Source organism: Ambystoma mexicanum, chromosome 4q (genome assembly GCF_040938575.1).
Source record: "Ambystoma mexicanum isolate Mex_15411 chromosome 4q, UKY_AmexF1_1, whole genome shotgun sequence".
NCBI lineage: Eukaryota > Metazoa > Chordata > Amphibia > Caudata > Ambystomatidae > Ambystoma > Ambystoma mexicanum.
The window spans coordinates 37,255,023-37,282,284 of NC_090928.1; the positions used below are offsets into that span (position 1 = coordinate 37,255,023).

Consider the following 27,262-nt stretch of genomic DNA (forward strand, 5'->3'; position numbering starts at 1 on the left):
TATGGGTTGAGCGCACGGCTAGCACATTGTTGTACAATTGGCGGCCATCTTGGAACAGTGCACATCAGCACATGGAGGTTATGATCAACCATAACTCATTTACTGTAAACTATTACTAAAGTTGATCTTAAAACGGATTGCTACGAACATTGTAAACCTATATCAAAAGCAGTATTTGAAAGATTGCTGTAGTGAAAGCAATTGTTGGACATTTTAGTATATTGACACCAAATACACCAAGTTGCAGGTCCCACTCCTCTGATACTAGTCAGCAGTTGAAAATAGACGGCTAACCAAGGATTGGGTTCCGATTGGATGTGGAAGCTATTATGAACATAGTGTTCTTGCAAGCTATAAACGCAAGAACTGTTACGTGCCATGTCGTGGATTAAAATAGACTGTTTTTCGTAATACATTAACATATTTGAATTGATCGATTTTATGTCGATACACTTGGTCATCTTTGCAAAGATCATAAAATGTTCCTATTAAAACCCAAATACTTTTGATTTCAATAATATGTGACCAGATTTCAACGTAAGTAGAAGTGTGTGTGTGTCTTTCTAAGATGGCCACAATTCACACAAGTGGGAACTGTGCAGTTCTCCTCTGTCTTCAATATTCACGAGGGCCGTGGGTACCCTGCGTCCGTTTGTTTGCAGTAGTTCTGTTTTCCACCCTTTGCTTGCACATTACCTCCACGCCCCTCTTCCTCGTCTCAGTACTCACTGGTGAGGTCACCAACCTTCCACAACCCTCCTTCGGGGCATGTATCATTCTCCCCTCCTCCCCCGGACCCTCTGGCCAACAGACCCTCATTAAAAAAAATGTCCTGCCTCTGTAAGGAACATACCTTACACAGCCATGCTCTCAGCTGACATGCTTTCGCATAGCTCTCAACTCACCCGCTTTTGGCAGGTGTCACCCGCCTTCAAAGCAGACGAATCACCCGCCAAGTCCCTCATACGCCCATTCACTTCAATGGGCCTCTCACCCGCCAAAAAGAAAATCGGGTGTTTTCACCCGCCTAGGTGACAAAAAAGGTTGGGAGCTATGGGCTTTGGGTGGGTGCCTCCCGCATTGGAAATAGTTCAAACAGCTGCACCTGTGCCTGGACCCTGTGGAGGAGCTGGAGCTCCCCCCACCCCACTGCAGGAGCAGTGCTCACCTGAGAAGGCCAAAAGCGCACCTTAATTGCAGGTAGGCCAACTGGCTTTCACCCCTGCATTTCGAGCGCTCCTATGTGCAACAGCGGTTTTTTTTTTCTCCTAAATGGCTGGACCCCTGCCTCTACTCATTCCTGCTGCCTAGATGCCCCTCTGTGCTTGAAAAGCACTGCAACTGCCCATGAATCTACTTTTCTGCAAATACCTCAGCATTTGTCACGAGGTTGTAAGCCACTTCAAAATGGCCGCTCGCCATTTTCTAAAAACTCTCTCTGCCTGAGCAACAACAACAGGCTGAGGAGCGTCCTGATTGGACAAAGGCACCTTCTTTTTGGCCAATAGCGAGCCGGCACACAGTATAAGGCACCTTCCCTGTCGTGAGCCTAGAGCCACGACCCTTAGACCTCTGCACCCCACCCCTGGATCACCTTCACACAGGGCCGGTCTTACACCAGATTGCACCCCAGGCAGAAAGCATCGATGGCGCCCCCCCCACCTCCGACCCCTAACAAATGACAACCAAAAAATGTGTTACAAGTGTTGTAAATAGGGTACTTCATTAAGAACCCGATAGAAATACAAATGCAATAGAAAATGCATACAGTAGACACTAGGTGACAGTCTTAGAATGTTACCTGTATTATGTGTTCAAAAAGTAACTTTTCTTGACTTTGCCCTTGCTAATTGAAGCACAGCGTCGGATAGATCCAGGGATTGGCCAATGTCATTTTCGATTGATAATATAGCAAGCGATGTCAGTCTTTCATTGGCCATTGTTGATCGAAGGTATGTTTTAATGAGCTTCAGTTTGGAGAAGCTGCGCTCACCACTTGCAACTGTGACGGGCAGAGTGAGCAGAATCTTCAATGATATCCAGACATTTGGGAAAATGTTCTTCAGGTTAGCATCATGAATATACTGGAGAACTGGTAGTGGTGTAACTGTCCCTCTTGGTAACATGTAGCGTATATTTTCCAATTCAACATGAAGGTCCTTGCCATTGATGTCAGAAGATTCACCATGTTTTAGTGTCTGGTGAAGGTTTGTGCAGTGCTCCAAAAGTGTTTTTTTGTCCATAGGAAGCTTTCTAAGGTCATACAGAAAGCCCCAGCGTTGTTCATGATCCTTCATTTGTCCAAACCTTTCTTCAATTGAACAATGGGCTGTGTCAACAAGCACATAAAAAAACTCCCTCTTGAACTTTTCCTCTGGGCTTTGGGTCTGTGTTAGATCATCTCTGCCCTCATAATCAAACTGCCTCTTTCGTTGACGAATACAAATCTACTTAAAGGCAGGCTCAACTCCTAGGTCAGCTGCCATTTCTTTGGCAGCAATGATGGCATTTTCAAATCCATTGTCTCTGTAGGCTACAAAGAACTGAATGCATTCTTTCATCAAAGAAGTAGCAGTCACAATGTCCACTGACTTATTTTGTAATGTCTTGCTCACAATGTTAATCTGAAACAAGATATCGTGCCAAACTACAAGAGAAACCAGAAATTTGAAGTCAGTTATCTGGTTAGCCAGACTTTGGGCCTCATGTCTGACTCCAGCATCAGCTTTGCTTAACTGTGCTAATTCCATTAGTGCGTCATAGATGTCAGTCACTTGGAACCTTACTGCTTTCATGCTGTCAATGCGACTCTCCCAACGGGTGTCGCTTAGCGGCTTTACAGTGAGATTTCTAACATTATTTGTGAGGACTTTCCACCTAATAGTAGATGCAGAAAAAAGAGTGTATATTAATCCAAAGAGAGTTACTGAATCCAAAGATGACAATGCTGCATCGGATACAACCAGATTCAGGGAATGGCAGCCACAAGGCACAAAAAATGCTCTTGGATTAAGAGCAAGAATTCTAGCCTGAACCCCACTGTGCTTGCCTTTCATGTTTGCGCCATTGTCATATCCTTGACCACGGCAGTGTTCAAGCATTATTTTATTTTCATTCAGGATATTTATTAATAGTTCAGTTAAGCCTTTTCCAGTAGAGTCGTCCACAGGCTTAAAGCAGACAAAGTGTTCCTTTACTTTGATTTGTCCATCACTGTCATCAACAAATCTCACCGTCAGTGACATCTGTCCTATGTGACTAATGTCAGAAGTGCAGTCCATGATAACTGAGTAGAATTTTGCTTTGCCGAGTCGCATCAATATGTTCTCAATGTGAGGAATCACCCATGCAGACCTGGTGGCGAGACCGGGGTTCAGTTGAGCACGTAGTGTAGCCGTAGAAATCTTCCTGACAATGCAACTCCCAATAGTACCAAAGGACTGTTTGGAAGGGGAATTGCCCGGCAGATTTATGGTGAGTCGGAACACAGCCGCCTAGACAGAGAACACAGTGTCAGGAGTTGGGTTCACGAAGCAAACAAGAGCAAACAATAACTGAGCAAACCAAAGTACTCACGTAGTGGGATACCTCTGGGCAATGATAGCAAGTCGGACAGAGCGGAAGGCCAGAGATATCCAGGAAACCAGTCTTGGTGCTTGTCCGTTAAAATGTTCCAGCAGTGGAAGTGGAAACCCAGAAGAAATAGGAAGTCCGTCCGAGGAGCGTGGTTCCAAAATAAAGATAATCCAACCTAAACCTGTACCCGCCGGCACGCGGACGCCTGTAGGGAAATGGAAGTCCGTGACAAGTTCCCAAAGTAAATGTGTTCCTTGTGACAAGTTCCCAAAGTAAATGCGTTCCCTGTGACAAGTCCCCAAAAGTGAAAAAAAATTCCTTTCTGGATGAAGAGGAGAGTTCGTGCTAGCGAAAGGTCCGGGGAAAAAAAACAGATGATTGATTCCGTGTAACAGGACGTGCAGGAAGTGGGTTCCGAGGCGACAAGACAGAAAAATGTAAGGCAAGAGGAATGGTCGTTCGTTCCGAAGTCAAGGAATACAAAGTATCAAGTACGAGGCCAGGGGTGTCCAATATCAATCCGTAGGGCAAAAACAAGGTTGTGGTTCAAGGCAACAGGTAACAACAAGAAGAGAGCTCCAAATGACAAAATTCAGAAGCAGTGTTCTATGGTCAGGGCGGAGATTTATACAGAGTCACGTGACCGCGAGGGGAACGTTGCACACGCCGTAGTCGTGCACGTACGTGCTCAGGCAACCCCCAGCGTTGTGGGAGGGTTTGGAAACGTGAGGAGACGAAACACTTCGGCTCCAAAGATCTCAGGGATTCGGGACTTGCATGTTTGGCATAACGTTTGGCGGTACGGGGAGCTGGTTTCCTGACAGTATCCTCCCCCAAATATGCACTCCCCCCCCCCGAGAGGCCAGAAACCGAGCCAAAAGAACTGGAGCATGCAAATTAGATTCAGGCTCCCAGGTACGATCCTCGGGACCATAACCCTTCCAGTCAATAAGGAAATACCGAACACCTCGGGAAATCTTATACTCTTCCTCACCCTGTACCCTGACCGGAGGTGGACGAACGGGGAGTCTGGTCCCCTCAGAACAGAGTTTCAAAAGAGACACATGAAAAACCGGATGGATCTTCCATTTGTCCGGTAGTTCTAGTCTAACTGCAGACTGGTTTATAATATCCTTGATCCGATAAGGACCTACTTATCTGGGTTTCAAACAAATTCTCATGGGAATACGGAGGTGCTTGGTAGAAAGCAAAACCAACATACCCGGGTGATAATCGGGCGCGGGAGACCTATGTCGGTCGGCGTTGTCCTTAGAACGTTCCTGGGCTTCTTTTAGACGAGAATGTACCTGTTGATGCAGAATAGTAATGTCCCTAAGACGGTCTTGGACTGCGGGATTGTATGACAAGACCGGAAGATCCAATGGCAAAGAACGTGGATGGTAACCATACAAGGCAAAGAAAGGAGAAGTACCTGTGGAAGTTTGAACCGAGTTGTTATATGCAAACTCGGCTGCCACTAACACCGACAACCAGGACTCTTGATGCTGCATAGTCAAGCAACGTAAGTACTGCTCAAGAGTGGCATTCAATCGTTCCGTCTGACCGTCCGTTTCCGGATGATAAGCAGTAGAGTACCTCGCATCAACCCCCAGGGACGTGGTAAGGTGTTTCCAGAAACGCGAGGTGAATTGCGAGCCTCTATCGGATATTATGATGTCAGGTAGACCAAAACAGCGGAAAACGTGGCGAAGAAACAGATCCGCTAATAATGGTGCCATAGGTAGACCTTGGCATGGGACAAACCCGGCCAGTTTAGAGAAAGAATCGATCACCACCCATATGGTATCAAAGCCCTGGACGGATGGGAGTTCTGTGAAAAAATCCATAGATATCATAGTCCATGGTTTGCGCGGAACCGGAAGGGGACATAACAATCCCATGGGTTTCATGGTTGTGGATTTACACTGGGCACAGACGGCGCATGTAGAGATGTAATCCGAGATGTCTTTCTGCATTGAAGGCCACCAGCACCATCTCTTAAATTGCTCCAAGGTCTTACGCAAACCGTAATGGGCTAAAATCAAAGAGTCATGACCCCAATGTAACGCTGTTCGTCTGGAATCAACATCTGGAAGAAACAGACGACCGTTGACATAAGGCAATGTGTTAACAATCGTCATGTTAAAGCGCTCTATCTCCGGAGGATTCCCCGAAACCCATTTTCTAATGGAATCCTTTAATGAAGGCTTCAAGGTACAAGAGCATATGACCTGATTAGGTAACACCAAGCCACCAAAGTCCTTGGGAGAGGAGTTATCCCCATACCTCCTTGAGAGTGCGTCCGCTTTAGAATGTAGAGCTCCGGGACGATACGTAATCTGAAAATTGAACTGTGAAAAGAACTCGTGCCACCTGGCATGCCTGGCTGTGGTGCATTTCACTGACTGCATAGCAAGAAGGTTACGATGATCAGTGTAGACCTGAACCGGAGTATCAATACCCAGGAGGTGATGTCGCCAAACTTTGAAAGCATCACGCACAGACAACAGTTCACGCTCGTTGACAGTGTAGTTCGTTTCATATTTGGTAAGTTTCCTGGAATGAAACGCCACAGGATGAAGGAAACCCGTGTCCTTGCAATACTGAGACAACACCGCACCAACTGCTTGATCCGAAGCATCAGCCTCCATGTAGAACAGTTGAATAGGCTTGGGATGCTGGAGGACTGGTGCGGAGGTAAACGCTGTTTTGAGGTTGTCAAAGGCTGTCTGTGCTTCCTCCGTCCATTTGAACCCGTTCTTAGGGCAGGTAAGGGTATTCAAGGGGGCAACAATGGCAGAGAATGAGCATATAAAACTTCTATAAAAATTAGCAAATCCTAAAAAGGACTGCAAGGACTTGATAGACGTAGGAGCAGGCCAATCCAGAACCGTCCTTACTTTGAAATCACTCATACCAACTCCTTGGTTCGTGATATCATATCCCAGAAATTCAACATGCTTGGCATGGAAGATGCACTTCTCTAATTTCGCATAGAGACGATGGTCCCGTAACCTTTGAAGCACTGTGGAGACATGCTGAACATGAGTATCATAATCAGGGGAGTAGATCAGAATATCGTCAAGGTATACAATGACGTATTGGTCGAGTAAATCACTGAAAACATCATTGATAAAATATTGAAACGTAGCTGGGGCATTGCTTAAGCCAAACGGCATAACCAAGTATTCATACAGGCCATACTTAGTTTTAAAAGCCGTCTTCCATTCGTCACCCTTCCGCATTCTGACCAGGTTGTAAGCACCCCGTAAATCCAACTTAGTGACGTTGGTAGAAGAACCCAATTGGTCTAAAACATGGGTGCACAACATACAGCCCGCGGGCCAGTTGCGGGCCGCCATGCTCTTTTGTCCGGCCCGCGAGGCACAAAGACTTTCCTAATGGAGGGCGGCCCGCGGCCGCCCTCCATTAGGAAAGTCTTTGTTGTCTTCCGGGCCGGATAAAACACTGGCCCTCATTGGCTCAGCACACACACGCACCACGTCGCTCCTACGAGCCACGTAATGCGTGTGTGCTGCACCAATGGAGGGCCAGCACTACGGCTGGCGTGGTCCATAAGGCTTGATGCCGGAAGGCATTTCAGCCTTGGACCTCGCCAGCCGTAGTACGATTCCAGCGTTCCAGCTTACCTGCCTTCCAGCCTTCCAGCACGTCTCCGGTAAGTGCTCTGTTTGTGTGTCGGGTTTGTTTTGCTTTATGTTTGTGTGTGTATGTTGAGATGCGGGGGTGGGGGGGTGTGTCGGATGTGTATGAATGTATTTTGTGTGTATGTTGAGATGCGGGGGTGGGGGGGGTGTGTCGGATGTGTATGAATGTTTGTATTTCAATGTATTTTGTGTGTATGTTGAAATGCGGGGGTGGCGGGGTGTGTCGGATGTGTATGAATGTTTGTATTTGAATGTATTTTGTGTGTATGTTGAGATGCGGGGGTGGGGGGGTGTGTCGGATGTGTATGAATGTTTGTATTTGAATGTATTTTATGTGTATGTTGAGATGCGGGGGTGGGGGGGTGTGTCGGATGTGTATGAATGTTTGTATTTGAATGTATTTTGTGTGTATGTTGAGATGCGGGGGTGGGGGGTGTCGGATGTGTATGAATGTTTGTATTTGAATGTATTTTGTGTGTATGTTGAGATGCGGAGGTGGGGGGTGTGTCGGATGTGTATGAATGTTTGTATTTGAATGTATTTTGTGTGCTGAGTTGGGGGGTGGGGGTTCGGGTCTGTATGGGTGCTTGTTTGAGAGTGTGCTGATTTGGGGAGGGTGGGGGGTTCGGGTCTTTATGGGTGCATGTTTGTGTGTGTGCTGAGTTGGGGGGTGGGGGTTTGGGTCTGTATGGGTGCGTGTTTGTGTGTGTGCTGAGTTGGGGGTTCGGGTCTGTATGGGTGCATGTTTGTGTGTGTGCTGAGTTGGGGGGGTGGGGGTTCGGGTCTGTATGGGTGCATGTTTGTGTGTGTGCTGAGTTGGGGGGTGGGGGTTCGGGTCTGTATGGGTGCTTGTTTGAGAGTATGCTGATTTGGGGGGTGGGGGGTTCGGGTCTTTATGGGTGCATGTTTGTGTGTGTGCTGAGTTGGGGGTGGGGGTTCGGGTCTGTATGGGTGCATGTTTGTGTGTGTGCTGAGTTGGGGGGTGGGGGGTTCGGGTCTGTATGGGTGCATGCTTGAGAGTGTGTGCTGAGTTGGGGGGTGGGGGGGGGTTTGGAGTTGGGGGGGGTGGGGGGTTCGGGTCCTTATGGGTGCATGTTTGTGTGTGCTGAGTTGGGGGTGGGGGTTCGGGTCTGTATGGGTGTTTGTTTGAGAATGTGCTGATTTGGGGGGGGTTCGGGTCTGTATGGGTGCATGTTTGTGTGTGTGCTGAGTTGGGGGGTGGGGGTTCGGGTCTGTAGGGGTGCATGTTTGTGTGTGTGCTGAGTTGGGGGGTGGGGGGTTCGAGTCTGTATGGGTGCATGTTTGTGTGTGTGCTGAGTTGGGGGGTGGGGGGGTTTGGAGTTGGGGGGTTGGGGGGTTCAGGTCTTTATGGGTGCATGTTTGTGTGTGCTGAGTTGGGGGGTGGGGGTTCGGGTCTGTATGGGTGCTTGTTTGAGAGTGTGCTGATTTGGGGGGGTGGGGGGTTCGGGTCTTTATGGATGCATGTTTGTGTGTGTGCTGAGTTGGGGTGTGAGGGTTTGGGTCTGTATGGGTGCATGTTTGTTTGTGTGCTGAGTTGGGGGGTGGGGGGTTCGGGTCTGTATGGGTGCATGCTTGAGAGTGTGTGTGCTGAGTTGGGGGGTGGGGGGTTTGGAGTTGGTGGGGTGGGGGGTTCGGGTCTTTATGGGTGCATGTTTGTGTGTGTGCTGAGTTGGGGGGTGGGGGGTTCTGGACTGTATTGGTGCTGGTTTGTGTGTGCTGATTTGGGGGGTGGGGGTTTGGTTGGGGGTGAGGGGGCCATGGGGTGGGGGTTTGGTTGGGTGTAAGGGGGCCATGGGGCATAGTGTTTGGTTGGGGGTGAGGGGGACATGGGGCATAGTGTTTGGTTGGGGGTGAGGGGGACATGGGGCATATTGTTTGATTGGGGGTGAGGGGGCCATGGGGCATAGTGTTTGGTTGGGGGTGGGGGACATGGGGCATTGTGTTTGGTTGGGGGCAAGGGGGCCCTGGGGCATAGTGTTGCACTCCAAGAGTGAACCCAATAATAAAGCTAAAACAGGCACAGTTAGGAGATGTTCATCTTTGGCTTTTTGAGGAAACCTGACTCAAAGAAGGCCATACTCCTCTTGGGCAACCCAAATAGCAAACTGTAGCAGTCCAAAATAACGGCATGTCCAATCTAGGGTCAATAAAATATATATAAGTTAATTAAACAGGCGAGATACAATAACTAAATAGAAATAAATTATAACAATGGAAAATGTGTAGTACAAAATGTAAGTTTGAAATGCAAATAAAAATCGTTACCCCTCAAAAACATTCTTTTTCCATGTGTTTAGTACAACTTGGGGGTTTAAAAAGCCTCCTGCCACGCCCCGCCTACCGCCCCGCCCACATTTACTTTTCGGCCCACTATAGCCCTCATGTAAGGTACTTTCGGCCCTCTGTCAAAATCAGTTGTGCACCCCTGGTCTAAAAGAACTGAGATAAGCGGAATTGGGTACTGGTTACGAACGGTGATAGCGTTCAATGCGCGGTAGTCGATGCAAGGGCGCAAATCGCCTTCTTTTTTCGGGACAAAGAAAAGAGGCGATGCAGCCGGAGAACGAGATGGCCTGATAAAGCCAGAAGCGAAGGACCTGTCCAGATACTCCTTTAGCACCGCATACCCCTTCTGGTTTAGGGAATAGACACGACCAGAGGGTACAGTGGCATTAGGATGTCGATGTGGTGGTAGGATCTCAGCGCCTTTCTTGTCAAAGACGACCTTGAAGTCTCTGTACTCCCGAGGCAATACCGTAGTCATGACTGCTCCAATGACCAAAGCGGAATCCAATAGATGAGTACTGGGTCCCGAAGATGAGGATCCTAATGTCCCACAAGACGTAGCACAGAATTCTGAATGAAAGGATACCGTCCCTTTAGCCCAATCCACTAACGGATTATGCTTCCTTAACCAAGGCAACCCAAGGATGAGCTTGAATTGGGGTGCTGTAATAACATCAAAGGCTATGGTTTCGGTATGACCAGAGGACGTAGTCATAAGGAGATCCACCGTTTGTTCGGTAACCAACCCTGATAACAGAGTCGTGCCGTCAACGGCATTGACCAGTTCAGGGGAAGGCTTGGGAATCAGAGGAATACCATGGTCCTGAACAAACTGACTATCAGCATAATTCCCAGTAGCCCCTGAATCCAATACTGCATCAACAGAACAAGAAACCATTGAAGGAGCGAGAATGTCAACAGTAATGGGAAACAAAACCATGGTATCAGAGCCCGCATTAGTGGGACTCGGCAAAGGGGCTCCCTCTATTGCCGAGCTTTGGAGTTTCCCTGTTTACGTGGTTTCTTGGGGCACTGTCTCAAGAAGTGTTCCGAGGAACCACAGTAATAACATAAATTGTTCTTCCTGCGGGTCTCTCTTTTTTCAGCTGACAGAGGAGCCCTGAGGGTACCTATCTGCATAGGCTCAGGCGTAGCATGGCTCTGATCACTAGATACTGGTGTTGGATAGGGAACCAGACTCTTTTCCCCTTTGCATTCTGCCCTTCGTGCATCGACTTGAAGAACCAGCTCCACCAATTCAGAAAAAGCGGCAGGAACCACGAGGACAGTGGACAAAACATCCTTGAGTGAGTCTGAAAGACCTCTATAATACAGAGCCCCTTTCTTCTCCTCAGGCCAATTCGTCTCTGCTACCAGTTGGTTGAACTTGGCCAAGTAGGACAATAAGGGCATATCCTTCTGTTGTAAGGAGAGCAGCTCCAGATCTGAGGCTTGGGACTTGTACCGAGTGTCAAAGACACGGGACATAGCAGAGATGAGGGCATCGCAATCGTACAAAAGATGGCTACCCTGTTCCAATAAAGGATTAGCCCAGACCGCTGCTGTTCCCCCAAGGTAGGATAACACAAAAGCCGCCTTGGTAGTGGCATCAGGGAAAGACGTCAGATGACATAAGAAATGTAGCCTACATTGGTTGATGAAAGTGCGGAACGTCTTCGGATCCCCCATGAAACGTTCCGGAGGGGCCAAGGGAAACTGTGCCGTCATGTAAACAGGCGCGTTCTCTTGTCGAGGAACGCCTGCCCCAAGGGCAGAAGGAGGGGCACTAGCACCACCACCTGCCTGTAAGTTAACTTGCAGGGTGTCGATCCGACGCTGGGTGGCATCATGTGCCGCAGTCATATCTGCGCGTAAACCAGCGACCAACTGAACCAAAGCTGCCAACGGGTCATCGGCAGCTTCCATTATGGTTAATTATACGGCTTCTGAATATGTGAGGAATCACCCACGTAGACCTGGTGGCGAGACCGGGGTTCAGTTGAGCGCGTAGTGTAGCCGTAGAAATCTTCCTGACAATGCAACTCCCAATAGTACCAAAGGACTGTTTGGAAGGGGAATTGGCCGGAAGATTTATGGTGAGTCGGAACACAGCCGCCTAGACAGAGAACACAGTGTCAGGAGTTGGGTTCACGAAGCAAACAAGAGCAAACAATAACTGAGCAAACCAAAGTACTCACGTAGCGGGATACCTCTGGGCAATGATAGCAAGTCAGACAGAGCGGAAGGCCAGAGATATCCAGGAAACCAGTCTTGGTGCTTGTCCGTGAAAATGTTCCAGCAGTGGAAGTGAAAACCCAGAAGAAATAGGAAGTCCGTCCGAGGAGCGTGGTTCCAAAATAAAGACAATCCAACCTAAACCTGTACCCACCGACACGCGGACGCCTGTAGGGAAATGGAAGTCCGTGACAAGTTCCCAAAGTAAATGTGTTCCTTGTGACAAGTTCCCAAAGTAAATGCGTTCCCTGTGACAACTCCCCAAAAGGGATAAAAAATTCCTTTCTGGATGAAGAGGAGAGTTCGTGCTCGCGAAAGGTCCGGGGAAAAAACAGATGATTGATTCCGTGTAACAGGACGTGCAGGAAGTGAGTTCCGAGGCGACAAGGCAGAAAAACGTAAGGCAAGAGGAATGGTCGTTCGTTCCGAAGTCAAGGAATACAAAGTATCAAGTACGAGGCCAGGGGTGTCCAATATCAATCCGTAGGGCAAAAACAAGGTCTTGGTTCAAGGCAACAGGTAACAACAAGAAGAGAGCTCCAAATGACAAAATTCAGAAGCAGCGTTCTATTGTCAGGGCAGAGATTTATACAGAGTCACTTTGCACACGCCGTAGTCGTACACGTACATGCTCAGGCAACCAGCGTTTCCAAGGCAACCCCCAGCGTTGTCGGAGGGTTTGGAAACGTGAGGAGACGAAACGCTTCGGCTCCAAAGATCTCAGGGATTCGGGACTTGCATGTTTGGCATAACGTTTGGCGGTACGGGGTGCTGGTTTCCTGACACTCAAGCACCTCACTTGCCATAATGTCGAGCAATTCATTTTGAATACTTTTGCTGCAGTAATGATCTTTGATTTCTTTATGAACTACTCGTTTTAAATGCTTACGCATGACAACATCATATTTCCCAAGGAGCTCTACCAAACCTAGGAAATTGCCATTGTGATCAGTGAACAACTTATCTGATGAGCCCCGGAAAGCTAAGTTATTCTTTGCGAGGAAGAGAGTATTAGAGATTAAACGTTGAAGCACATTTCTCCAATGAGCGATTTCTGAATTAATTATCTGCTGGTTTTCTGAATCATCTCACCACTGTCATGCACTCTTTGACAGTGTGATAACGAGAAGCGTTGCTTCTGTTTATTCACTCGGAATCTCATGGCTTTGATTTTACTTGGTCCATTAAAAATTATCCGGTCTATATCAGCAGAACGTAGGACCTCTGGCCACAAAGCAAGATCTGATGTGTCAAAGCTTTATGTATAATTTGCTTTACTGCTGGTTCCTTCTCCGGGTGAGTTGGGCTCTTTTTCAGAGTCCCTTTCATTTTCATATGACATAGATTCTTCTTCTGCATTTTCCTTCCTTTCAGGTGAGCCACATACCTCATTATTCTGACTCAAGCTGCATGGTAAATCTGATGATTCTGCATCATTTCCAGGCTGCATACTGCTCACTATTTGCACTGTATTCTCCTCATTATTCTGACTCAAGCTGCATAGTAAATCCGATGATTCTGCATAATTTCCAGGCTGCGCACTGTTCACTATTTGTACTGTATTGTCCTCATTATTCTGACTCAAGCTGTGTGGTAACGCCGATGATTCTGCATCATTTCCAGGCTGCGCACCGCTCACTATTTGCACTGTATTTTCCTCATTATTCTGACTCAAGCTGCGTGGTAAATCTGATGATTCTGCATCATTTCCAGGATGCGCACCGCTCACTATTTGCACTGTATTGTCCTCATTATTCTGACTCAAGCTGCATGGTAAATCTGATGATTCTGCATAATTTCCAGGATACGCACCGCTCACTATTTGCACTGTATTGTCCTCATTATTCGGACTCAAGCTGCATGGTAAATCTGATGATTCTGCATCATTTCCAGGCTGCGCACCGCTCACTATTTGCACTGTATTGTCCTCATTATTCTGACTCAAGCTGCATGGTAAATCTGGTGATTCTGCATCATATCAAGGCTGCGCACAGCTCACTATTTGCACTGTATTGTCCTCATTATTCTGACTCAAGCTGCATGGTAAATCTGATGATTCTCCATCATTTCCAGGATGTGCACCGCTCACTATTTGCACTGTATTGTCCTCATTATTCTGACTCAAGCTGCATGGTAAATCTGATGATTCTGCATCATTTTCAGGCTGCGCACCGCTCACTATTTACACTGTATTGTCCTCATTATTCCGACTGAAGCTGCATGGTAAATCTGATGATTCTGCATCATTTCCAGGCTGCGCACTGCTCACTATTCGAACTGTATTGATAGTATTGTCCTCTGACTGACCCAAAAATGTTTTCATCAATTTTGCAGATTTCTGCAAATCAGATTCAAATTGAGCACGGCGCTTCCGATTCTGAGCTCCTGACAGTTTCTTTGGAGGCATCTTCTATACTCTCTCTCTCCTTAAATTAAACAAGACACCATTATTTTAACTTTTCAGTGTCTTGATAAATATGGATTCATAAACAAAACAGTACTCAGCTAGGCATCATGAAAGGTTCCCTACCCAGCCAGCAAACATTGCAGTAGTCTATCATTGGTGAAACTGAGATTGTGAATTTTTGGCTAATGGCTTAGTAAGTGATGTGCCAATTAAATGGCAGAAACAACTCAAATGAGCACAGGCCGGGCCAGTCTTCTTTACCTTGTGTTATGACACATTCGATATACATGTTCTGACATTATCACAGAGAATGGGTCACACTGACTGGCTGTCCCTGAAATTCAGTAGGGGCAGGAAAGTGAACATCCCCTACTCACTCTCCAAAAACCCATCAGGACTTAGTGAAAGGAATAGTTTGATATGAAGAACCTGGCTTTTCTATCCTGGGGTCCCCTCATTTCCAAGTGTCCCAATAGGCTCAGCCGTCTTGTTAGGCTTCTACTCAAGAGGAACATTAGCACACTCTTTTTGCTTAACACATTACAATATGTAATGCATGGATTTGTTGTGTTGCACTTCTTAAGTAATTTCTATACAACTGAGTATTCTTAAAAGCTAATCCTAAGCTCACATTTCTAATAATTAGACATGAGACCATATTTGCTTACCTGAGTTACAGACTGGTCTCAAATGCCAACTTCACCACAAAGTGTGTGATCCTGGACACATGATTTTATCTCACTGTGGCTTATCTGCCAAAATTCGAAGAGCCTAGAAGTTATTCAATCCATACTATAGCATACATGCCAGCAACACACTGACTTACCTTATTGATCGGCAGAGAAGCAGAAGCACTCGGCACCCGTGGGCTGCACAAACCGGTCACAGTGGCCCAATGGCAAAGTTAGCAGGCTCTGGCTCACTGGGTCTGGCTGCGGCTGGGCCTTCTGATTCGTTCACGATTCCACGCAATTTCTGACTGACAAAGACTAGTCTCGGGACAGCAGGTCAAGGAAGGGCAGGCTGCCCATGCCCAGCAGCTCTCCTCCAAGCTGAGTGAATAAACCCTACTCAGCAGGGGTCAAGTCCTAAAAATTAAAGTGAGGGTACTCATCAACAAATGCAATGGGATGTGACGTTGCCAGAAATTAGCATACCAAGGTGAAATAAGCACACTACACCAGCTGCACACATATCCGGTGCACCCAAGCACCGTACAACACTCTCTTTCTCTACTGACTTGAACTATGGTTCCCGAGGGCATTCAACCTACCAGCGCTTTCAGATCATACCAACGATACATAAGGCGCTATACAAATGCCAAGTAATAGAACATAACATAATATTTCATTAAATTGGCTTTGTATAACCACCCAAATTGCACAGGACGAATGGCATTTGCCTTTTCATAAAATCAACACACACAAACCAATAGAGGATATTTTCTTCTAATAGTGTTTTTGAAAACGTTAAAAGGTGTGCCTGTTTTAAATTCTAAGAACCAATACAAAGGTTTTCCTGGGACCTTGCAGTACCGAAATGGGACATTTCACCTTTAGCTGTTTGTTATTTTTCATCAGGCTTCATATACTTTTATGTCCCAACTAATAAGGCAGGTACTGCAGGGTATGACGGGATTTGTGGGCGGGTGGGAGCGGAAATTAAATATTGGTCATGAGAGGCCAACCATCTCCAGATTGTTTCAAGCAATGTGCTAGAGGAGCATAGGGAGGTCCAGAGTACCTCCTCCTCCCCTGGAAGTACACCCCTCTGCCTTTCTTCCTCCCTCGGAAGGCCCCACTCCCAGACGACTGCACCTTGCAATCAGGGACTGACCCAGCATCTGTGGGAGAGGGAGGAGCAAAGACTTAGAATGACAAGGTCTAATGCAAGGTGGCCCCTAAACTGGATCATTTCTCCTTAGTTCACCTCATGTTTTCTCTCAATGACTGCACAGTGGAACGTGTGCTCTTTGTTAGGAAAGATTTCGTAATTGTAGGTAATTTTCCTTCCATGTGGCAACCCCTAAACTTTTTGCTGTTGTTTTTCACCTTGTTCTCGACTTTGCCAGAGAAGTGCAGCCTTCTGTCGCACTCCTCTGGGCTTTCGCTCCATTCTTACGGGGAAACTGACATGCCCTTAAGACAGTCAGTACCGGGAAACGCTGTTTTCCGTAGTTTCTTTTATCATGTTGTACTGTAAGCTAAGTTACTGCTCTCTTGGGTCTCTAGCCTTCTACAGGCCCTAGATACTCTTTTAGGATTGTAACTGATCGGTGCAAGTGATTCACGGACGGGAATGGTGGCAGCGATCGTTTCTTGTGTTTTGAGCTCCTTTTGGCGTTCTAAGCGCGTTTCTCGCGCTTAACCCAAAATGGTGGCCTGGCTCCCAAAATGGCCAGACCACGAGGCTCCTTTGTCCTGTCCGCTGACGGTCTTGCTCCCTTCACCTTCCCCAGGTCGAGCCGACCCAGGGCCTTCCTTATTTGGGCATGTACTTTCCCGCGAAACACGGATGCTTTCGCGGGCTTCTACATGCCTGGTGTGTGCCTCCAGGATGTGGGCTGGGATGTCTGGTCCCAATACACATCCTGGGAGCCAGAGAGTCTAGGGTGGTGTGAATGCCTGGGACCACCGTGGTCCGTGATTGGTCCACGAATGGTGTGAGTGTTGATGAGCGGATCTCCCATTGGGTCCCCTCCATTTTGGCGCGAAGGGAACCGTGGATAAGAGGGGGCTGGAAACACCACTACCATGTCGATCTCCTGAGTTCTCACAAACGAAGGAATACAGGAGCCAAGTATCCTGCAACCAAGAGGCTGAACCGAGGAATCGCTGGTGACCCACTGAAGGACTGCTCCTCTGCACTACTGTCGCCTTGTGAAACCCTTTTCACCTTTGATCAAACCAGAAGGCCTGTACTGGTACTTCGACCCTTGCAATAGCGGGAACAGCTATTCTTGGCATCTTCACCATCTCCTGCTCGTAAGCCTTCGGAAGCGTCTCTGGGCCATCCAGCTGACTGACCAGCCTACACAGGAGTCTTGCTCTGTAACCGCCGCCAGGTTGTGTAGTATTTCGAGTCCTTGTCACTCTCACACGCTTCGTACACTTGGCGTTCCCAGGTCTGAAGTGAGTAGTGTACATTTGGCTCAGATACACACGGCCGCTCCGTTGCCCTGCTGTGGTAACAAACTGTGCGGGTTTCTTCGTTTGGGACGTCTTTTACTCAACTCTGCTGCTGCAGACTCAACACGACGACGAGACGCTCCCTGCTCTTCTGAACCTGCCAGCGACTGAAACTGACGCGGAGAAGCCTGGGTCTGCTTGCATCGGGGACCGGTGAGTAGCATAGCTAGGAACTGGTCGCCCTCCTGCAGGAGCCCATAGCTTTTCCCCGCTGTGTCAAAACAGCACCCTTTTCCGTACTCGCGCTCTGCTTCTGCCCACAGTGGAGGCTGCGCTTGAGTCGCGGAACTTGTCCTTCTTCATTTGTGCACTAAACTGAATTGCCTGATTTCCTTCGAAGAGACTCCCCTTTTGCCCGTTGGCACCAGCGTGTGCAGGTACTTTTGAGCATAAGGCTCCACTCTTCGCAGGGCTCGGACTTCCTTTTAGTTAGGTGCCTCTGAAGGCGGACTGGATCTAAGCATTATTTCGCACTGCCTGTTTTCCTTCCCTTTTAGGTGGACTACACATTTCGTGCATCTAACGCTTGAGACTTGTTGTATTTGTATATATATTGTATTGGTATGGTATGTGTTGGTTTACTAGAGTTGTATTGTGATTTCTCGCTACGGTCATTGTTTTAAAGGCCTTGGAATAAATGTGTATATATTTTTAATATAACACCTGTTTGGAGTAGTTTGTAAGTGTCCTTGCTTTGTGTGCTCATTGCAGGCTTTCAGTCACTCTCACCCCTCTTGAGACCTAGTCTTGACCGCCGCGATCGCTACCTTGATTGGTCTGGCTCGTCCAGAGGTTACCCTGTTCCAAGTAATTAGGTTGGCCTTCTGAACTTCTGCGCCACCAGGACAGAGTTCAGAAATCCGTCTTAACACTCTTCAGCCATGCAGACTAGCTTCTTGCGTCCTGGGGAGGATAGCTCAGCGGCAACGTGCTCGCCTTGGAAGCAAGACGACCCGGAGCAACGAAAGGTTCGATCCCCGGGTTTGCGCTTAGAAACCTCTGGGTATTAAGCACGTTATAAATAACCTATCAATTCATTTCAATTCCTGTGCATGGATTCTAGCTTCTAATTGTGCTGCCCAGGCATACAAACTCACTGCAAGTCACAAGATTTGATTGTGAAAAAGTACAGCTGCAAAAGGTAACATGTACTCACAATGCATTTAAGTGGCGGAGGAAGGATGGAGAAGAAATTACATTCACTAAAAACTTTTAACATATTCATCTGCCCCTTAGTCCAGATCATTCATCATACCAGGCCCATTTGGGCACCTCTGGGGTCCGTCATGCAACCACTCAACATCTAACTACATCTAGTTCCACACTTTATCCTTTCTAAAGATTGCCATCACAATAAAACTCTGCTATAAACCGAGCTGCACTCTCCTGAGTCCTTCGCTCATGCTTACCAAAGACTTATCACATTTGAGAAATCACTACTTTGAAAACCATATTCCCTCTCACTCGTCTCAGTTGCTTTTCTTCTGTTTTTGATCATTCTGCTTTTCTTTCCTATCACCTCCTCCCCAAACCTCCCCTTCCATTCCACAGACTAAGGGCTGGCCACACCCTGGGAGGATCACAATAAGCCGACCTTTCATTCCAAGGCCAGGCACCATAAGACCACAACGGATGATGGGCGCAGTATAAATACTGGATAGGATAACCTAGCATATGGTCGGGATTAACACAACTATATGCATGATACTACATTATTCTCAGGCTACAAGTCCAAAAACCTCCAAAATCATCAGCTCATTCCTCCCGCACATCATCCACTGGAATATGACTGTTAACCAGCTGAGGTGGGATCCTTCCAAACTGGAAATGATTGACCCCGCTCTAAAATGCCACCTTTGGATATGATATGTTATTAATAACGTGCTTAATACCCAGAGGTTTCTAAGCACAGACCCGGGAATCAAACCTGTGGTGCTGACGACTTGCTTTCAAAGTGAGCACGGTGCCCCTGAGCTATCCTCCCTAGACTATGGTCCAGATGCCTCAACCCTCGGTTCAGATGCCTGAACTCTGGCCACCAGACCTGGATCCAGCCCCTGTAGCAAGAGAGGAGGTTTGGGATGTAGGGGCACATTTGACAGTAAGTTCTCAATAAGGTTCCAAATAACTGCTGTTTAAAAAAAGTGGTGCGATGTTGATGGTTTCATAGAAGGTCCTTAAGTCGTCCTCAATGCAGGGGTGGACTTGGAACCAATAGAGGCTCTGGAAATAATGTTCAAAGTGGCCCCATATTGCACATTTTGAGCAAGCCCAACCGTTTTCCCATGAGAAAATGTGAAATAAGATGGGTTACCACATAAAAGAGGCCCATCGGGACATCTCCAGAGGTCCCTATCGGCCAGTCTACCCATGCCTCAAGGAATTGGTGTGGCACTGGCCCTACTGCTGTCACCAATGGATTATACAAGTTGAGTTTATCTAGCAACTCCTAAACATGATATGGCTACAGAATGCCCAATCAGGAGCAGCTAGGGTAATTTGGCCAGATATGCACCTGCAGTTGGAGTCAGGAACTCCATCCCCGAGAGTTATTCACACGAGAATCTTATTCCAAGTTCTCTGTGTCATTCGTAAATTAAACGATACACAAATCCGGGCCATCCTTGCAGATTTTTGGCCCACTGCCCAGCGAGACACTTTCGATCGGGAAACAGCGCTTCACTTAACCTTAGAAATCCGCGCGCATAAACTGGTGACATTTGATCTTTGTATGTTAGGGTGCTTATCACTGCTGGGACAGCCTATCCCTAGAGGAAAGGAACGTCATTGACTGCATGCTTTTTAGGAGAAAACTCAAACGTTAATTTATGCACATTCTATTTAGCCAGGGCCCGAATGTTAATTTTAGTGTCCCCACTGCCCAGCGCCAAGATGCCCGTATTAAAAGACTGTTGGCGCTTTACAGGTTTGTGTGTAAACAACATAGGCTGGATACGGAGCAGTGATTCTTGTCCCAACCCCTTAAGCCAGCCACCCTGTGCAACCACACTGAGTGGGGTCAGCCTGGCAGTAGGTGTACAGCGTCATTGTTTCCCATTCAGGTCCTGTACTGCGAACTCTGAAACTGTTATGTAACCAGAGTCGGCCAAAAAACAGAAGCACTCATCACCGGCGTGATCTACAAACTAGCAGAGAGATCCTTCACGTCACATATCTGCCACTGTAATTGTGTACATGTGCAGTGTCGTCTTTACATCGATGAATTTGCATTTTTGTGAATTTGCAACGGTGCATTTACAGCAGTTTTGCTAATTGTTCAGGCAACAAGCAAAGCAGATATAAAAAGGATAAAGGGTTATATTATTAATAATATAAAAGGGAGGAGTGTAGGGGCTGTGATGGGTGACCCTCCCATGTGCATGGCCCCTTTAAGGGGATGTGTCCCTCCCACGTGTATTGCCCCTTTAAGATGGGCCATGACTGTGTCATGGCCCAAGCTAATAAAAGGAGCTCCTGCAGGCACGTGAGACAGAGCGGCTGCAGACTCCCAAAGAGGAACGACTGAGTCCGATTGGCCTACACGTGGAGGCCCATGCCTGCACGCCGGGATGCCGTGGGACCCGCACGCCAGGATGGTGGGTGAGGTCCACATTGTCACGGGCCTGGCAGGCTGTGCCCCACCCCGATGGCGCTGGGGTCCATAGCGCCGAGGGGCCTGCCGGATGCCAATGGCAGGCCCCCAACCCCCACACATAGTGGACCTGTGTGGTGCTCACAGAGAGAGCACCCAGGGGCGCCTGCCGGACGAACATGGCAGGCGACCCCCAACAATGGCGACGAGGACTAGTCCATGTGGCCCCCCCATGCTGCCAGTGAGTGGTGGGGGGGAAGAGGAACGTTCGACCCCATCGTGGTCTGGCGTGGCCTGCGCCTCACCGCCGTGGTGTAGGCCCGGGCTTCCCCGCGATGAGGCATTCACCCCGCGGCGTTCCGCCGCAAAGAGGATGATGGAGGAGGAGCGGCGATTCCTTGCCGTGGTGGAAAGTGCAAGGGAGCCATTGCGTGCTTCGCCCCGGCCGCGGCCCTCAGTAATGGGGGTGCTCGTGCGGCCGGGATCGGAGCATGGCGGCACCCCTGCGATGTTTGCTGCTCCTGCGACGTTCGTTGCTGCAGGAAGAGAGGATGTACACCGCCCGCCGGGGGTGGGTCACGCTGCGGATTATCCCCGGCACCCCTGACGTGGGGAGGGTGATTGTGTGTGTGCCCCCCCCGGGAAAATCAATGAGCGGTGTCCGCCACGAAAGGCGGGGCCGATGGCGAACCCCTGCGGCCTCCGCTGTGCAGGGCCGCTGTGTCGCACCTGTGGCCCCGGCGCACCTGCCGTTGCAGGGGGGAACAGGCCGCCCCCCCTGTGGTCATCCCGCCCCAGCGACTGCGGATGCTGCTCCAGTCGGGAGCAAGCAAGTAAGCATCAGCGGCCGCAACAACAGTGCGGAGCAAGAAAAAGAAGAAAAAAAACATGAAATGCTCCGGTGCGGAGCGCCGAGGCATTGGTACTGCGGCAGCTGTATGTGCCTAGACAGCAGCACTCACCACGCCTGGAAGGCAGCACCTGCCACCCGAAATATGAAGAGGGGTGTGCACCCTCCCAAGGAGAAACACAGCTGTGGGAACAGCGCACCCCTGAGGGAGAGCTGGCGAGCATCCGCTGCCACGAAAAAAAAATAAGGAAAAAGGTGAGGCATCCGCCGCCGTGGGAGGAGGTGGCGGTGGTGCCGATGCGGCTGCGGCGGTGTCCTGACCTCCCGCCGGGAGGAGAGACTTGTTGCCCCGGCCTGCGGCCCTCTGCAAGGAGGGTGCTTGTGTGGCCTGGGGAGGATCTAGCCCACATCCTGTCCTTGCCGCGCCATGCCGGAAAATAAAGGGAAAAACAAACAACGTCCAGTGGGAGAAATAGACTGGCCCCCAGCCGAAGCAGTGAGACTGGAGTGCCCGCCTCCACAAGTGCCGGGGCGGCCGAGTGCCGCCTTGGAGCGCCCACCTGCCCCACCTCGGCCAGCCTGCCGCGAGATGCCCTGGGGGTGAGTGCCCGCCCCCAACTATCCCGGGTGATGAGCAACGGGAGGACCCAGTTTGAGCTTGCAGCGGTGCAGGAGGCGAGCTCCGGCAACCGGGCTGCAACCTGCACCACAGGGAGCTCAAGAGGACCCCAGACCTGGAGGCGGTGACTCGCAGAATTGCTCTGGCGCCGGATCCTGGGAAATTAAAAGGGCCCTTTTAATCAGCCCAGCGGAGCCGACAAGGGAGTACTCCATGCCTCCATACAAGAGGTGCTAAACAAGAAACATGTGGCTGCCCACTCCACTCTCAGCGCCAGAGCATCAGCATCGCCCTGTCACGTGTGTCCCACTACCATGGGCGCGCGCGCTCCTGCCTGAAGAAGTGCCCTGGGGCACAATAGGGAGCAACTGGTCGATCGAGTTGGGCAGTGCGCAACATGAGCCGCTCTGTGTTGAACAGGGGACTTACACCTTATGCTCATCAGAACCTTGAGCTGCGACATTTCTGCATCCCAAGCCCTATGCACTGTACACCTGAATGGCAGTGCCATGGGCGAAAACAGGACACCCTAACATGGAAGACACCTGCCGGCCCTGCAAGTTGCCTCGACACCCTGCCACGAAGGTCCCCTATCAGACCAACTGAGGACCAAGGAGTTGGTGGCTCTGCCTGCCTGCCAACATCACCCAGCGTGCCATCAGGTCAAAGGACCAGGGCAATGTGGGTTTGGGGGAGGTATCTACCGGTCCCCTGAGCTCAACCACCATGGGGTCTGACTAGTAAACACGGGTGACCCTGACACTCCCATGAAGAAGCGGTGCACTGGGCAGGTCGGGATGAGTCCATTCAATGCAGAGGAATGTGAGTGATCACATATGCCATGTCGACACTGGCCGCAGGGCAGAATTGACCCACCAGCACCACAGCATTGCTCCAAGCACAGTGCACCTGAGCGTGCTGCACTCTGCGCATCATGTACCTCATCACTAGTGCAGTGCCCAGAGTGCTGCACGGAATGGACGGATGACTCTGTGCACCAATGACCACCCTGAGCAAGTGAAGTATGGCATCGACCCAGCACCAACCATGGCCTCCCCATGGCCAAAGTGGGACTCTCACCTCACGCCCGCACGGGTCGCAGTCATGAGTACCAGGACATCCAGCGTTCTGGGTACCGCAGGGCTGTACAAAGTGTGGGGCCCCAACTCTGAGGAGGCGGCGCTAGGTGCTGTCAGATGGTCCAGGAGGGTGGCTCTCACCACCCACCGGCGACGCCAGTCCAGCCCAGCATTGCCAGCCAGACAAGGACGGGTGCACTGCAACAGCAAAAAGGAAAAATGGCAGGCCAACCAGCAGAGAGGTGGTCGTCTCCCGGCCTGGTGCCAGCAGAACACGAGCCACCCTGTCTGCCACACTGGTGGGCCCCAACTGCGGGTCACCAAGGACACCCTGCATGCCACGCCATTGAAGGACCAGGCTAAGCGTGGTTTTGGGGGAGGGGAGATACCTGCAGGACCCCCGAGTTCGGAATACGTGGGTCTGACCAGCGAACCAGGCAGCCCTGGACCACAACCCCAGGAGTCAGTACATCAGGCTAGAAGTGGGTTGCAGCTCAGAATGAGTGCTTGTGCGCCCTCTTGCGCTCCGGATGGGGGGAGACGCTCCGGACTGGGGAACATTGCCGGAGAGGGGGCAAGTGATGTCCTGTCACCCCGTGCCCGGTTAACAGCATCGTGCCCCACCAACAGCACGTGGAGAAGCGTGGACGCCCGGTGACCGGTGTCCCTAGGCTCTGAACAGCAGGGAACTATGCCGATGTGGCCCCTGGCACCCGCCAGGTGCGGCTTTGCCGGCCATGAACTGTGCCTTCGCTGGACCTGGACCCGGGAAGTGACTCTTGAACAGACGCTGATAGAAGACAAACTGGTCTCCTGCGGCCCTGCAATTGCTTAAAGAGGACTCTGTAATCCTGTGTGTTTGCTGCTGTGAACCTGCATAGTAGTCACATGCTTAAAGTGGTCTCAATAAAGAACAATAAGGTGAAGCGGTGGCCCCGCAGTTGTGAGGTGTGCGTAGAGCCAGCTGCCGACCTTGGTGTTTTGTCAGTAGTTGCAGTTCCGAACCCCAGGTGAATAAAGGGTCTTGTAAAATGTGGGAGAGCTGCCTACATTCCACCGGCAGCTCACTCACCGCGACTGTCACCCACGGAGTATGATTATAATTGGTTAGTGTGTTTTAGACTTGCAACTATTTTGAGTTAGCGAGGTATGTGTTAGTGTTACATTTTAGTATTTGGTTATCCCGCAAGGTCTGGAGTGAAAAGTAGTGTGTCGTTCTGTAACAGGCGGGACGCATGTAGATTTTAGATTTTTTGTTTGTTATGAAAAAGGAGGAGTGTGATGGGTGACCCTCCCCATGTGCATGGCCTCTTTAAGGGGATGTGTCCCTCCCACGTGTATTGCCCCTTTAAGATGGGCCATGACTGTGTCATGGCTCAAGCTAATAAAAGGAGCTCCTGCAGGGCCGTGAGACAGAGCGGCTGCAGACTTCCAAAGAGGAACGACTTAGTCCGTGTCTCATTATTGATGTAGGCCGCAGGCCTACACGTGGAGGCCCAGGCCTGCACGCCCGGATGCCGTGGGACCCGCACGCCAGGATGGTGGCTGAGGTCCACATGGTCACGGGCCTGGCAGGCTGTGCCCCACCCCGATGGCGCTGGGGTCCATAGCGCCGAGGGGCCTGCCGGATGCCAATGGCAGGCCCCCAAGCCCCACACATAGTGGACCTGTGTGTTGCACACAGAGAGAGCACCCAGGGGCGCCTGCCGGACGAACATGGCAGGCGACCCCCAACAGGGGCTGCGGTGCTGCTCTTGTTTAAAAAAAAAAAAGAATTGAGGTAAAAGCAAAGATGAAAATGCACCAATGCAAATCCATACACATGTAAATGCACCGATGCAACCCTTTAAATTAGAAAATGTAAGCCAAAAAAACACCTGAACACTTGGTTCTCTACCCACCTAAAAGCTCTCAGACTAGAGAAACGCATAAAGGAACAAGCTTGGAGAAAATCTCCTACAGATACTAACAAGCTTATCCTCAACAAAATAGTCTCCTCATACAAAAAAGAAATCATTCTCGCTAAACAAGAATCATATAACCAGAGAATCTCACAAGCCAAATCCAGCACGAAGGAACTGTTTTCTATTATCAAAGAGTTGGAAACTCCTGTCCCTAACCAACTCTACTAACTCCACCAACACTCCCCCTTTCCTAACACCTCAGAACCCCATACCCAACCCACCCACCCGCTTCAGCTTCTCCAAAGTCTCTACATTGGAAGTGGAAAAAATCATCCTCAGCCTTAAACTGTCTAATTGCCAGGGTGACCCTTGCCCTGCACAAATCATTAAAGACGCGGCAAGAATCGTGGGTCCTCCCTCTACTGAAAAAACCCTCACTAGACCCTTCCATACCCACCAACTACAGACCCATCACCACCGTCCCCTTCCTGCTCAAAATATTAGATAAGACTGCCTATCAACAAATTCAAAAATATCTTGAACAAAACCACCTCCTGGGAATCCGGCAATCAGGCTTTAGACCCCAACTTGGGACAGAAACTGCTCTCATTGATCTTAAGGCCCAAATCGACACTCTGAGAGATAATGGGAAAACTGCTCTACTACTCCTCCTAGACCTCTCAGCAGCATTTGATCTAGTAGATCACAAAATTTTATGCAACCACTTGGACTCGGTTGCTCACTTCTCCCAAGAAGCCATCGGTTGGATTGAGTCATTCCTGAGCAACAGATCCATGCATGTCTTTTCCACCTCAGCTTCCGCCGACCCCATTCCCATCACATGTGGGGTCCCTCAGGGTTCATGGGTCTCCCCCACACTGTATAACGTGTTCACGAAGCCCCTGTTTGATGATCTTGACGGTCTGGGTATCACCTACACTAATTACGCCGATGATACCCAGATCCTCATCCTGTTGACGCTAGATTACAAGAATTTGGCCTTGGTGAACAGGGTATACCTCATCATCCAGGCATGGATGGCCTCCCACAGTCTATGCCTGAATGATGACAAGACTGAACTCATCCTCGGATCCACCCACAATCTAAATAAACTGGACCATAACTACACCAGCTTCATTATAGACGGCAATCCCATCAAGGTATCTAAAGAAGTGAAAACCCTAGAAATCTACCTATACGCTTCCCTCTCCTTCCATAAACAGGTTAGCTCCATGGCCACCTCGACAGCCTACACATGTAAGCTTATAAGAGCAGCCAAACCTTTCCTATCCACTCAGAACTGCATTACCTTAGCCAAAGCCCTTGTATTATCAAAACTGGACTATTGTAACGCCCTCTACGTAGGAGCCAACAAACAGGTAACCAATAAAATCCACACCCTACAAAACAATACTCGCAGAGCAGCGCTCAGCATCCAAAAGAGAGAACACATCTCTAACATCAGGAGAACTCACAATTGGCTTACCACCACCGACAAAATCCTGCTCAAAGTAGCCTCCTTAACGCACAAATGCCTCAATAATGCAGCCCCCCGCTACTTAGCCGACAGAATAAAAAGATACACCCCTAACAGGCCCACCAGATCCACCAATGCCAACTTACTTACAGTTCCCAGATTCAATCGAACCAAAATGGGCGGCAACAGCTTCCAGGTGAAAGCAGCCCAACACTGGAACTCTTTACTAACCTCCCTTAGGACACCTCAAACCTATCCCCACTTTAGGCGTAGCTACATTCAGTGGTTAAAGAATAATGACCAATAACTGACCTCGCCTTTACTAATCATTTAATTATGTATACCTGTAACCTGTAAACT

At 49.3% G+C, this 27,262-nt stretch overlaps 1 pseudogene; it reads right to left on the reverse strand.

The window, feature by feature from the left end:
- Positions 1 to 1,814: 1,814 nt before the first annotated feature.
- LOC138467180 (52 kDa repressor of the inhibitor of the protein kinase-like) lies at positions 1,815 to 14,193 on the reverse strand (annotated as a pseudogene).
- Between the last annotated feature and the right edge of the window lie 13,069 nt (positions 14,194 to 27,262).